The sequence below is a fragment of the Quercus lobata genome, chromosome 7, assembly GCF_001633185.2.
Source record: "Quercus lobata isolate SW786 chromosome 7, ValleyOak3.0 Primary Assembly, whole genome shotgun sequence".
NCBI lineage: Eukaryota > Viridiplantae > Streptophyta > Magnoliopsida > Fagales > Fagaceae > Quercus > Quercus lobata.
In genome coordinates this window covers 7571468-7586154 of record NC_044910.1, presented here as the reverse complement: position 1 = coordinate 7586154, position 14687 = coordinate 7571468, and the positions used below count along the sequence as shown (strand labels likewise).

At 33.7% G+C, this 14687-nt stretch overlaps 1 pseudogene; it reads left to right on the top strand.

The window, feature by feature from the left end:
• Positions 1 to 10158: 10158 nt before the first annotated feature.
• LOC115951496 lies at positions 10159 to 14276 on the top strand (annotated as a pseudogene).
• Positions 14277 to 14687: the final 411 nt, after the last annotated feature.

The following is a 14687-nucleotide window of genomic DNA, read 5'->3' as shown; positions in this document are numbered from 1 at the left end:
CTTAATACATGAAATTCTATCCTGCTTCTTCTGTTTCCTAATAAAAGACACACAGAAGTACATCACGAGTTGTAAAATCAGAAAATGCAAAGAACTTGCAAACAGCTTTGAGAGAAAAAGAACTCTGTATTTGTTTATCAAATTGTTACAAGCAGTTACTGAATAATTAGCTACAGAGTGTTTATATAAACACAGAAAACAGGGGCTAGTCTTGTAAGTAACAACCACCAATGAACTAATGACAACCGGCACAAAATATAACTAACTGCTACAACTAATGCTTAAATGAAATGGTGCATTTTTCCTTTAATTTCTTTCTTGCCGTTTTATACTTGCGCGCATCCTCTGTTCCCATTGTCATTTTGCTTATCTCTGTTGCTACTGTCGTTTAGCTCATCTTCAACACGAGTTCTGCACCAAAGTTCTAAACAGGATCCTCGGTTTACTTGAGATGAAGAAAATCCGTTTAGCCATTAAGATTTTATTTCATGCATAGTAATGTTGGTTATCTCATTTGTGGTCCGTTTAGACTGAGGGAGAGGGAGGAGGAGTAAAGTAGAATAAAAATGATTTCAAATTAACTTATTTTTAGTCAACTCTACTTTACTCTCCTCAACTCCCTCTCCTTCTCCCCTCAATCCAAACTGGCTCTTAGTTTGTTTATTTTTATTTTTCGTTTGCATGGAAGTATAAAATAAGTATGGATAAATATACCTGATCTCTTGTTTTGGTATAAAAATGATTAATTAATGTGTAATAAAATTTAATATATAATTTTATCCCAGTTATTCCCATATTCTATGATTTAGGTTTGAAATTAAAGTAAATCACAATAGATACTCTTCTCTCTAGGTGCAAAAAATTATATTGCAAATGTTTGAATTTTCATTTGAGATACCATCAAGTTTAAAATCCATAATTGGACAAGCTAAGATTTTCTTTTTCTTTTATATTTGTTTTAAAAAGTTTGAGTAATACTATAGCTACTATAAATTTTATTACATGAATTTCATAAATTAGTGGGCTTCAATTAGCTTAACATTTAAAATCTCTTGTCATCAAATAAGAAAACTCTATTGAAATGGTTCAAATCTCTCCTATATAAAAAATCATTTGGTATTTTAGCTTGTACAGATGCGATACGTTTAAACTTTATCACATCTATTAAAAAAATGGATGATATGTCACTAATTATAAAAGTTAATTTAAGTACTTATTTCTACCTTAAAAAAAGTAATTTTTTTTTTTTCTTGAAATGCGCTTTTATTATCATGTTAGTTTGTTAGTCTTTCATATTGAAATCGGTGGTAGCATTAGTTCCCTAAAAGATTTTAGCTTTAGAAGAAATTTAGATTTAAAATAATAAGCCACATAATAGGCATAGGCTTGTTTTAGAGAAATAAACATAGATTTTAAATAAATTTTATTTATGATTTGAGTTAATACTTTTTTGATAATTCAATAGTTATAATGAGAAGATGGGATTAATTTGGATATTGAATGTTATGGATACACCAAGAGATGTCAACCAGTTAAATGTCATGACCCTTAAGCAATCACTTTTAATAAAGCAGTCACAGTTAGTAATAGAATCTCAATTAAAAAAGTAATTTAAACTTTACAGACTCTTGGTACTAAAATTTCACCTAAAATAAAATCATTTCCATGAGTTTCCCTCCAAAATATATATATATATATATATATATTCTTTAGTTTAATAATGTACTTATGGTTGTGGTGGTGATTTTATTATTATTATTTTGGCCAAAATGCAAAACTCACATTCTAAGTTTCATCACTTTTTATTTCAGTCCTATAAGTTTGCATTTTGTCATTTCAATCGTTTAAGTTTCAATTCTCCTCAATCCAGTCTTCCATTAACATTCCATCCATGTCTACCATTAACCATATTTAATTTTTATTTAATTATTTATGTCTTAAATTAAAGAAAAAACGTTAATTTAAATTTTTTTTTTTTTTAAAACCTAGAAATTAACCCCCACCCACGTGGTCCATCACTCCATCCCCACTTGGAAGAGAATATGGGAGAATCTAGACCAATTATTGATCGACACTTGAACCTCACACCCAACATTTTTTCTTTAGAAAATCCGATTTTTCTTGAGTCCCACATTGCCTAGAGACTCATCTTTGACTCCTAGCATTCAGTATAAATACCCTCTCTAGCATCAAATCAAAGCACATTGGATTTCAAATGCAAACTCTCTTATCTTTGTCCCTATTCTCTAGAGTTAGTAGTTGGAAGGTTTTTTTGGTGTTTTGGTCCTCTTGGTCTCAACTCACTAGAAGGGGTAACTCAGTCCTCTTTGTTTCAAACTATCAACTTCCTATTAATGAATCCCCGTCCTCCCCCCCCCCCCCCCCCCCCCCCCCTCCTCTCTAAAGAAGATTTATTTCTTGCTTGGAGTGCTAGTGCATGCAGATAAGGTTTCTAATTTTTTTTTTCTTTTTAATTATGCCATAGTTCTTTTTATTCAAGCATGTTTCATTTTCAAGTTTTTCACATATTCTTGATTGTTAGCATGCTAGATTTAGGTTGTTCTTTTTTTTTTTTTTTTTGGCATGTTTTAGGATTTCAATTCAATAACATGTTCATATGCTCTTAGATTAGGGTTCAATATCATGTCACACACATATTCACCCTGTCTTTCAATTTCATTCTTTTCAATTCATGATTGCATTCCTAGATTAGGTTTTTCACCATGCCTATCAATGTTTGTTTCAATATGCAATATTTAATCACATGTTCTTGGATGCTATAATTGTTTGAATGACATGCGATGATTATTCTCCACCAAAGTCTAGAAGAAGATGGGTGCCTAAGACCTTCTAATCTTGTAACCAGTCATTCGAACTTAGATGAAGGGTTAGTAGATTATGTTTTTCCTTGTAATTTTCAATTTCTAATTTGTAACTAGGAATCAAAGTCATGTGCTTTTCTTAGATTGTATCTAGGACCAAAGCCATTTAATTTCTTGTTATTTTCAAGAGGTCTACAATTTTAATTTCAAGTCATCAATAAGAGATGTGTGTTTTTTTTTTTTTTTTTTTTCAATTTAATAAGTGACAACTCCATTGTAAAATCCTTGACCTATGAGGGATGATAACATCACTAGAATCTCCACTGTCTCTTGAGAGGTACCAAAATAACTCCACCCATTCACGTGGGTTTTTCCTAAACATTTGGAAGGGTTGAGCCGAGGCATGGTCTCTCATCGAAAGGGAGGAAGATATGACGATGTAGTATTTTGTTGTGGCTTTTGGCTAGTGTTTGATGGGAAATACATATGTTTAGATCGAAAGGAAGAATAACAACCCAAAAAAATGAAATCCAAGAAAAAAGAAGATAAAAATGAAACCACAAAAGCATAAAATCGATGTACATAAATATTAAGACCCTTAGCACTAACATCAGGCATGCTAAATGCTAAATTTTTAGCATTTAGCACACAAAACACCCAAAAAAGCTCCCACATCAAATGTTTTAAATTCTAAAATATTTAGCATTGATAAACAGTAAAATTCTAATAATAGAACTATACAGACAAAAATGGTAAACTTTTAAAACTTTTTTATTTAATTTTCTCTCTCCTCTTTCACCCGTCTGCTTCTCTCTTTCAACGTCTCCTCTCTTCCTCTCTATAGAGTATGCCGGCCGCCAATCTCACCAAGCCGTACATGCTGCCAATCTCACTCCTAGATTCCGTCGCTAATCTCGCTAGCCACTAATCTCGCCTGGCCACTGTTGATCTCACCCAGCCTCTTCTCCCCAAGCCATTGCCAATCTCTCTCTCTCTCTCTCTCGGGGTAGTTGTGTTTTTTTGGGTTGCTGCAATGGGCTTATTTTGGTGGGTTGTGGTGGTTGTAGGTTGATTTTGATGGTTGTAAGCTGATTTTGGTGGTTGTGTTTATAGCAACCAGTGATGGTTGGGTTGAATATGGATTATGGTTACAGTGGCCAGTGGTTGATTTTGGGTAGTGGTTGGTGGCAATGGGTTGCAGTGGGGGATTTTGTATTTATTTATTTATTTATATATATTGTAGGAATTTTTAAGGTTATTTGAATGTGTTGTATATATTATTTTAATGTGTTGGAATTTAGCATAGCATAGGCAATGCTAACAACTAACCCTGAGCATATGGCCTTAGGAATATATGTCATTTAGAATTGGCTAATCCTACGACAAAACACACTTTACTTGTAATTGGGTAGATTTAGGATGTGTTTAATACTTCAAGGAACAAGAGTTCAAGTCCAAGTGTTAAAGTCATGCAAATCTGTCCAAGAAACAAATGAAAAAGTGTTGGATTTTAAAGTTCGACAGCTAGCTAGACAAATAGCATCTATTGAGTTTTAAAAGGCAAACTTAGCCCGATGTTCGACAGCTGTTTGATAGATAACCTATCTATCGAGATTTACAAAAATCACTTTTTCAGATCTAATTTCACACAAATCCATGTATAGTTGTTTAGGCTTTCTTTTCTTACAATCCTAAATGTATATAAGGATTATTTTAAAGGCCGTCACAGATGATGCAAGTGTGTACAACTTGATACAAAGGTTTTTCACTAGCATATTGTGACCGAAGACATATGCCCTAGTTCATCTTTCTCTTGAAGAAGCTGTTGCGTTTGTACGCCATAGAGTTTTGTGACCAAGGAGCTTCGTGATCTTCATCGTGTGGATGAACTGAAGAACTTTGCAACCAACATCCTTCTCAAGTTGGTGTGTTAGTCACGTACTTAGATCCATGCATCGATTGGTTAGTCATGTACTGGGAGCCGTGCACTGAAAATGAGAGATTGTCACTACAAAACAAGTCCAATTGGATATTGGGGTAAGGGTTCAATTTTATGTTGGTATAAGGTACTGAGATTTCTTTACTTATAATCGCTTGTTATGATAATAGTGGATTCTTGGGAGTGGTGACCTTAAAATTACCCGGTAAGGTTTTTACCTTGGAGGTTTTCCTCATTCGTAAACAAATCATCATGTCAACTTTATTTTCTACTACATATTAACTTCGTTGGTGATTTGTTTGTGTTACCACGCATATTGCATGTTAATTGGAGTAATTAATTAACTTGACTAATTAATTGGTTAATTCATCACAAAGGGTCAATACATTCTTGGCCTATCAAGTTCAAGAAAGTGTGATAGCTTATATTATATTTAATTTAAAATTTCCATATTTATTATATTTAATAGTTAGCTCGAAATTAGGCTTAAAAAAAGAAAAGGCATTTCTGATCCAAATGAGAATGGTTATTGCAAATTAAGGGCCTCCTAGTGGTGAATGGTTATTGCAAATTGAAATCGTGATATTAGTGGTAGGTCCAAATGAGAACTAGTAATAATTGGCCATAACAACAATTTGTAAAAATATTGTAAAATAGTTTCTGATCGCAGCATTACGTCATGTAATAATGCTCATGGCTAGGCAAGGGTTGGAGCTTCCTCAAGGCCCTTAGAGGATTAGCATCCAGTTTCTAAAAGATATCCCATTTTACCATCTCAAAAGTTATTTTATTATACCGTACCACTTTACAACACACCCAACATCCTAATTTTTATTTTCCTATATAACACAATAAAATAATTTATCTACCCATTAATTAAAATAATATACAACACATTAAAAGAGAGATTTAAAAGAGAGAAAGTGAGTAAAATAAAATTTTTTGTATTTACTATCTTGCTACAGTAGTTTCTAAATTTAAGAGGGTATTGTAACAAGATTGTAAAAAATTTAAGAACCCAAACCTGGATAAAGCTTGCATTTTGGTGTACTTCGGATTGTAAAATACAATTTTTTTGGGATTACACACCCGGGTACTGATGCTCTTAGTAGTTAGCACTTCTGGTTTTAAAACAACCTAAGCCACCCATGATTGATCAAGAAATAAAATGAAATTGGCAGTCAAAGTAACAACTAGTTTTAGTCAAAATAGTAAATTTCCTGTACGGCCGAAATATTATAGCGTGTACTGGTCACCAAGCCAGCATATTAAGCCCCAGGAAACATATTCCGGCTTAAATGCCTGCATGTTTCGGAATGTTTAGGCTTTTCTAGCATATATATACTAGATTAGAATATATAAATCTTTTCAGAACAGTAAAGAAAACTTTACCATGTTGACTAAAACAAAGAATCTGACTAAAAACTCGCTGGAGGTTATGCAGATTGCAGTAGCTCAAGAGAAGAAAGAGAAATGGAATGACAAAGAAGTTCAAGGGGAAAAAGAATTCATATAGGGAGGAAGAAATAAGATGAAGAAGGAGGACTAGAGAATCTTGAAAGAGATCAAAGAAGAAGCAGCAAAATGGCTGAAGAGTGCAAAAAGCAAGACAGAAAAGGGGTAAGGCATGTGCTACTGCCTATTTGTGGATAGGATTCCATGTTAATATGTTAACGAAAAGGTCTAGAATACAAAAATTATCGCAAGTTCTTGCCACATTTGTGATTTGATAGTGTGTGATTGGTGAAAAAAAAAATAGTGGGTCTACGTGTAAGTGATTGATAACTACTTACGATCTACAATGTCAGAGTTGTGACAAAAAAAATTATGGAATAATTTGTGGTCTTAGAATTACTCTATTTTATCTTTGGTATGTAAGAGTGGAAAAAATAAATAATAAAAAATAGATAAAAAAATTAAGAATCGGATCACTAACATTAATTAATAAATTATTTGTTTATGAATTGTCGAAGTGCAAACCATTGGACTAAAATCCGTTTAAATTATTTTATATTATTTGGTCTATTTCAATTTTTGTTTGATATTTTTTATTTCTGTAGATTATTTGAATGGTATTTATTAAAAAATATATATATATATATATTTTTTTTGTAATTTTCATGTTAATATGTTTATTTTTTTTTATTAAGAAACTAGAAGTTAGATTATTTGAAAAATCATGGTGCTGGATTTGGGCCCAATTTTCTTTTAGCAACAGATTGGGACCATTTGGGCTTATTCAGGCCCAACCCTCTTCAATCTGAATTGAATTCCTGAAGTTTTATTGGTTTGCTTACTTGGGTCCATTACTTAGGCCCTTGTGGATGTTCAGCATGGGGCGTGGTTTGACAAGCCTAGACCTGCAAGCCCGTTTTGCATTACTAGCTCTCGTCTATTTGCCTTCGTTAATCTGAATCATGGCTTGGGTTATGGCTTGCCTGTGGGCCTGTTTAGCTTGGGTGGTCTTGGGCATGTGACAGCCCCCAAAAAACTAACCCAGAATGAAAACCTAACAGTAACGCAGTACACAGTTTTTATGGCCAAAATGGCCCATTAGCATTAATTTTTGAAATATTTAGCAACAGAGCACTGTTTCGGAAATAATTAGGGAAATACCACTTTTCCCGAAAACGCCGCTATAGGGTCCGAAAACGTCACTATAGGGCTTTAAAAACGCCACTATAGGGCCCCTTGAACCTGTTATGGGAGTTATAAAAAAATTTTGCAGGAAAACGCCGCTATAGGCCCCAAAAACGTCACTATAGGGCTTAAAAACGCCACTATAGGGCCCCTTGAACCTGTTATGGGAGTTATAAAAAAATTTTGCAGGAAAACGCCGCTATAGGGCCCAAAAACGTCACTATAGGGATTAAAAACGCCACTATAGGGCCCCTTGAACCTGTTATGGGACTTATAAAAAATTTTTGCAGGAAAACGCCGCTATAGGGCCCGAAAAAGTGGTATTTCCCTAATTATTTCCGAAACAGTGCTCTGTTGCTAAATATTTCAAAAATTAATGCTAATGGGCCAAAATTAACGTCACAAAGTTAATAGGCTTAACGCAACAGAGTAATTGAATAAAAAACAGTTTTATTATTGTAACAGTATATACCAAACTTGCTGGGTAAATAAAGTCCTTTCTATGTGTATCAAAAGTGTACTTGGTTCTTAATTTTGTTTGAGGCACGATTCATCATCATGTAAAATGCATTCTCCTTTCTTTAGGAAATGTTGGTGAGAACTATTAAAGGTTTTAATCACAGCAAAACTTTCACAAAATTGAGGTACATTATATACCAACCTTGCTGCATAAAGATGATGTAAGCCACAATTTATAGGAAAAGTGTGCACAGTTTGAAACTTGTACAACATACCACTCTTGCTTTAGTAAAAGTGAAAATATAGTTTAGTTTCGTGCTAGCTTCATATCAAACCTATATCATAAAACAAGTTAAACTTCAGTACTTCACAAAAGTGTGTACAACTGTACATTTGTTTTTTTTGATATATGAATAAAATTCAAATTGGAGAGAGGACCCCATAATTTTTATCAAATAGGATAATATTATATGTATTTAACGATCTTAAACATATTGTTTCTGGTATACATTTTTTCTCGAGAAAGTAATCCATATCTAGCTAAAGAGGAAGAAATATCAAATATGTATACGCACACCCTTTTCTTTTTCTTTTTTTCTTTTTTTCCTTTTCCTTATGATATATTTCCTTCTCTAGCTTGAAAAATTATTTTTGTCGCTTACTAATAAAAGACAGATTGTGTTTAAACCTCCAAAGTTATCAATAAACATAAAGTTCATGTGTATACGTTAGTGGTTTTTGTAAAACCCATTTGTTGACATTGATTTAGTGAGAAATGTGGTAGGTAACAATAACAATTTACTTACACAAACGTCAAACAAAGTTAAAAAGATGCAACAACAACCAAACTTTATTCATAAATTTTGGGGCTATTTTCAATAAATTAGTCTCAAGTATAGTTAAAAGCAAGACTAGAAAATAATTAAAAATTTTTACCCAAAAAAAATAATTAAAACTTCCATGCTCAGCACATGTTAAAGAAAACACAAAAGCTATATCATAAATAATTGAACATTCAACCGGAATCACATCAATTAATTGTAGATTTAAACATTATGTTGGATTCAAAAAACCGGAATCACATCAATCACTGGATGCAAGAACCACATATATTGGGCTCCCAATGAGTTTCACATACCAAATGCTGGGGTGCAAGGTTGATGGAAACCTTAGATTAAATAGAGAGCAAACAAGGAGGAGAGAGGAAGATGTTGGATTCAAAAAACCGGAATCACATCAATCACTGGATGCAAGAACCACATATATTGGGCTCCCAATGAGTTTCACATACCAAATGCTAGGGTGCAAGGTTGATGGAAACCTTAGATTAAATAGAGAGCAAACAAGGAGGAGAGAGGAAGAGAGCACTAGATAGCAAGAGTGGTCTCTCTCTCTCTCTCTCTCTCTCTCTCTCTCTCTCATATTAGATTATATAGAGTCCTCACCTAATTTACTTATTATGGACAAAATCAAGAAAATATAAATACAAAATACGTTACAAGAAACGTTATTCCAATTTATGAAATAAATATTAAAAGACCTTATTTCCTAGTTTCAATTTAGGGAATCCAAATAAATTGCTTTGCCTCTTAAGTATTTTTCAAGTAATCATTAATCTATATTAATCAATTTAAGTTTTGAGGTTAGGTGATGAAATGTGAAGGTGTTAGATACCCTCCTTGTTCGATATGAAAACTCATCTCAAAGTACGTAATGACCACTAATAATTACCATACACAAATATCAATAAAGTTACAAGCAAGACTAATAAAATTTTAAATCCTCCTTGCTAGTACATGTACACATACACACAAAACCAAACAAACTAACTAATTAAATAGCATTATAAATAATTGAAAATTCAACAATAATCGAATGTCATGTTGGATTAAACCTGGAGATCACAAGCAAATATAAAGTGATTCAAAGAAGTGAAAAATTAATCCCATATATACATTAAAAATTAAAAAATAATTAAAAAAAAAAAACTAATTAGTATTCTACTCCAAATTCCTATCCAATCTAAAAATAAAGTCACACAAAAGAAATACATTTTTCCTGTTGGACATATCTTTTATATTCCAAGCTTGTTATGTTTATCGAAGTCATAAAGTTGTTTTGGAAAAGTATCTATATTTTGTCCCCCAACTTACATACCATTCGAATAAGAGTAACAATCCTAAGTTCGTTAGTTAAAGTTTCCCAGTACTATCCAGTATAAATTACTACTGCAAATACTAGGACCACAAACTTACAAATTTCAATTTTCTTCTTGGGTGCAAACTTGCTCTGCTTTTAATGGAGCATGTCATTTCCACGGAGTTCATTCAAGGAAGGCTGTCGAAAGAGAAGCTGGTGAATCAAGCAGATGCATCACTGAGGAGGTCCCAATACAGATCATTTCAACCCAGACTACCTTGTCGAAAAGGTTTGAAATGGTAAGGGAGGCAGGGAAAAATGTGAAGAATAAATCTCCCACGCCAAAGATACAGAAGGTTATATTCATGCTGCGAAATGACAAGGATTTTGAGGAGTACTATGAGCCACAAGTGATATCACTCGGTCCAATCCATCATGGTAAGCCAAAGTACCAGCTAGGAGAGAAGTACAAGCTTGTATTGACATCTGAGTTCATCGAAAGCAGTGGGAAGAGTATGGAAGAAGTACACAAGAAGATTTAGGATAAAATCAAGGAACTGAGGGATTTCTACAAGGAGGAGGTGACGTTGGACTACAATGATGAGGCGCTGGCTTGGTTTCTGTTCGTGGACAGCTGTGCAATACTACAATTCATATACTGCGCTAGTATTATGGACAAGTTCAAAGATTTGAGTATAAAAGATGACAGTGTAGCCTTTGGACATCACGATTTGATTTTGCTGGAGAATCAGCTTCCATATTCTCTCCTGGAATGGTTGATGAGCTTGAGCAAGATGAAAAAGAAGCTGGAGGATTCGATTGATAAATTCATTGAAAGGTTCGTCATGGTACCAAAGGATCAGCATTCAACTTGCTGGCTAAATTGGTTATCAACGAAACTCTGGCAGCAGAGCATCGGAGCAGCAACAACGAGACAGCCGTAAGGCCCGTAACTTAGAGAAGAAGTCACAAGATCAATCAATATCACTGGATATTAGAGAGCCCGAGCACATGCACATCCATCTTCTCGACAAACTAAGGATACGTCTCTTGGCTAATCATGATGGACAAATGGATTATTTAATCGACCTAGAGACTCAAAACGACCTTAATTGGCAATTATATCGCAACATTCAGGAGCTCCAAGCAGTAGGTATCTATTTGAAACGTAGTACATATACTAGCTTGAGTGTGAGAGACATTTTTTTTAGTACATTGCTTTGTTTTGGATTTCTTTGGCTTCCTCCAATCAGTGGCCGAGCTAGGACTTTAGTCTAGAGGAGGCAAAATTAAAAAAACAATATTAAAGGTAAAAATAATCTAAAAAATATTAATCAATACTAATAACAAAACAATGGTAAGAAAATATGAATATATTTCATAGTATTAAAATAAATAAATAAAAATAACCAATTCATAGTCATAGCTACAACAAATTTTACAAATTGATGTGGTAAAAATGTGAGTAGTATTACTTAAACAATATAATGAATATATGTTTGAAATTATTTTTTGTGATTGGTGAGATGCTAATTTGTAAGACATAAGTAGTAAAATTTGTAATATCTCTAGCATCACTTAATAATAAAATGCTGTTGTGAGAGACTGCGCCCCCGGCCCCCTTCTTATAGGATGTTGGGCCAAACCCACGTGAATGGGTAGAGTCGTGTTATTGCCTCTCAAAATGGAGGTTCAACTAGTTATATTTTCCCCTTTAGATTAAGGGTTTTACAATGGAGTCGCCACTTATTTAATTATTGGAAAAATAAGAAAACCATTATTGAAAAATTCCTCATTTTATTAATTTGAAATTGAATTTACATTGATCACAGGAAAATTACATAGCTTTGGTCCTAGATACAATCTAAAATAAAGTACATGGCTTTGTTTCCTAGTTACAATCTAAAAATCAAAAATTACATGGATAAGCATTTGATCTACTAACCCTTAATCTAAGCTCGAAGGCTATGTTACAAGGTGAGAAGGTGTTAGACACCCACCTTGCCTGGTGAAATCGGTCTTCTAGACTATGGTGGCCAACATTCATATCACATCATCCAATATGTCAATCAATTTACATGTTGAACTTAATGTGTGTGCATGTGATAAACCCTAACACAATTTATTAAGCATGACATTTGGATTGAAAAATAAACTCTAGTGAATGTGTGTGGATAGTAATAACCTAGATTCAAGGATTTGAAAGAATTACTAAACAAACATGTTTTTCATATTTTTTATTTGGATTTAAGATTAAATCTAGTGATATACATGAACATGTGATGAACAACTAAGAATATGTGAAGAACACATAAGAACAATTAAGAACATTCAAACATATTCAAGGGAATTATCATGCTTTAATCTTAAATTTTTATCATGGCAATATAAACAAACAGTTAGGGAAGAGGATTATACTTTCATGCAAGATCCATATAATGGAGGAGGGGACTTTTGATGGAAGTCCTAAGTGTGGACGAAAAGAAGAGCTAGGAGAGAAAGAGTAAGTCTCACTCAATACCTTGAGTCTCAGGAAGACCAAGATATGACAATACTACTCAATTTCACTAGAACTTAAGAGAAGAGAAGAGAGGGGGATTTTTTTTTTTGCTTTAGAATGAAGGAGATGAGGGGTTTATATAGTAGTGGTGGAGGAAATATGAATAGAAGACCATTTAATGAGGGTTGAAAAAGAATCATGAACTTAGACCTCATTTTAGCATTTGGGAAAACCTAGTGCATTAAATGTGGAGATGGATGAGAGTGAAGAGCAAGCAAAGTTCGGTTTTCTCGTAACTGCTGTAACAGTCTATAGAGTCAACTTTGAAAAATCATATCTGCCTCAATTCGGATCGGAATTGTCTCATTCTTATGCTCAAATTGAAGCCCCAGATGTCTAGTTTCTGGGAAAATTAACCTCATTCACAAATTCAAAATATTCTGAGAGATATCGATGAAATGGTGAGCAGAGGTTATTTGATAGAAAATGGTTTCAGCACAATTAACATTAATAAGTCCCAAATTAGCTCCCAATTAACATTAAATGGCTCCAATCACTCCCATTTCAGACTTAATTGGTTCCAAATTTACTCTAATTAAAAGATAATTACACAAATTACTCATTGAATAATTAATGTTTAACTATCTAGTTAATTAGGTGTGTGCAACCCTACCATAAAATGTAGTCCTAACCAATCAAATTATGAGACATCATCGATCTCAAATTGATTATACTTATAACCAATTGGAATCAATTGTTCATAATCACATATAGTCGGACTCAATTTGTGATAGTGCATCTCAGCCATTAAAACTTGATTTGATGATAACTTTCAATCTAATGGTCCGATTAAGGCTCATGACCAGTCGATTTGATCGTTATAACATCAAGATCATTTTGATGAAATGAGATTAAGGATTTAATAACCAGAATCAAGATGCATATTTCCAATGTGAAATTACCCTTTTACCCTTCATGTGAGGTTAAATACGGGTTGCAAAATAGGGTGTCAACAACTGTGAAATGTATCGCAGTGAAAATGGTGAAAACAAAGATATTAAATAAAAAAGAAAAAGTAGTGAAATAGGTGCAAGACAGACAAAAACTGCTTATGATAATAGTGAAATGGTGAAAAGGTTACACGGTTTGGTCTTTGAGAAAAACTTTTCTTCCTTTCTTAATTTTTCTTGGGTCACTTTCAAGTGGGTGTCCTTTTTTTTTTTTTTTTTTTTTTTTCTTTTTCTTTTTGTCTCAATGTCTCAGGGACTAACTAGAGTAGACTACATATGCAAGGATGTTTTAGGAGTCAGAGGGGGCAGGTGCCCCCCCTCGCCCCCCTCTGGCTGCGCCCCTGCCTCCAATTATAGTAGATGACTCAACTGGGCCCAAGTTCTTCAATTTGATAGCCTACGAGATGTGTCCAGATTTCAACAATGATTATGGTGTCCCCTCATACATATCATTCCTCGATTCTCTCATTGATGAAGCAAACGATGTTAAGGAGCTAAGGAAAGCTGGGATACTCTACAACCTCCTTGGCAGTGACCAAGAAGTGACTCAACTCTTCAATGAGATAGGCACCGATTTGGTACCTAACAACAAAATATATAGCGATGTTAGATCTAGAATTCAGAAGTATTACAAGAACAAGGTGAAGAGCTGGATATCTCAAGCCATTCACGACCATTTCAGCAACCCCTGGACAATCCTGGCTTTTCTTGGCGCTTTATTGGCACTTGCTCTCAGTTTTGTACAAACTTGGTACACTGTCCCTTAGCTTAAATACATTAAATTCTATTATGCTTCCTCTGTTTCCTAATAAAAGACACATGGAAGTACATCACGAGTTTTGCACCAAAGTTCTAAACAAGATCCTCGTTTTACTTGAAATGAAGAAATTCCATTTAGCCATTAAGATTTTATTTCATGCATAGTAATGTTGGTTATCTCATTTATGGTCTGTTTAGATTGAAGGGGAGGGGGGGGGGGTGGGGAGAGTAGAGTAGAGTAAAAATGGCTCAAAATTAGCTTATTTTTAGCCAACTCTACTCTACTCTACTCCCCTTCACTCACTCTCTTTCCCCCCTCAATCCAAATGGGCTCTTAGTTTGGTTATTTTAATTTTTTGTTTCCATGGAAGTATAAAATAAGTATAGGGTAAATATACCTGATTTCTTGTGTTTGGTAT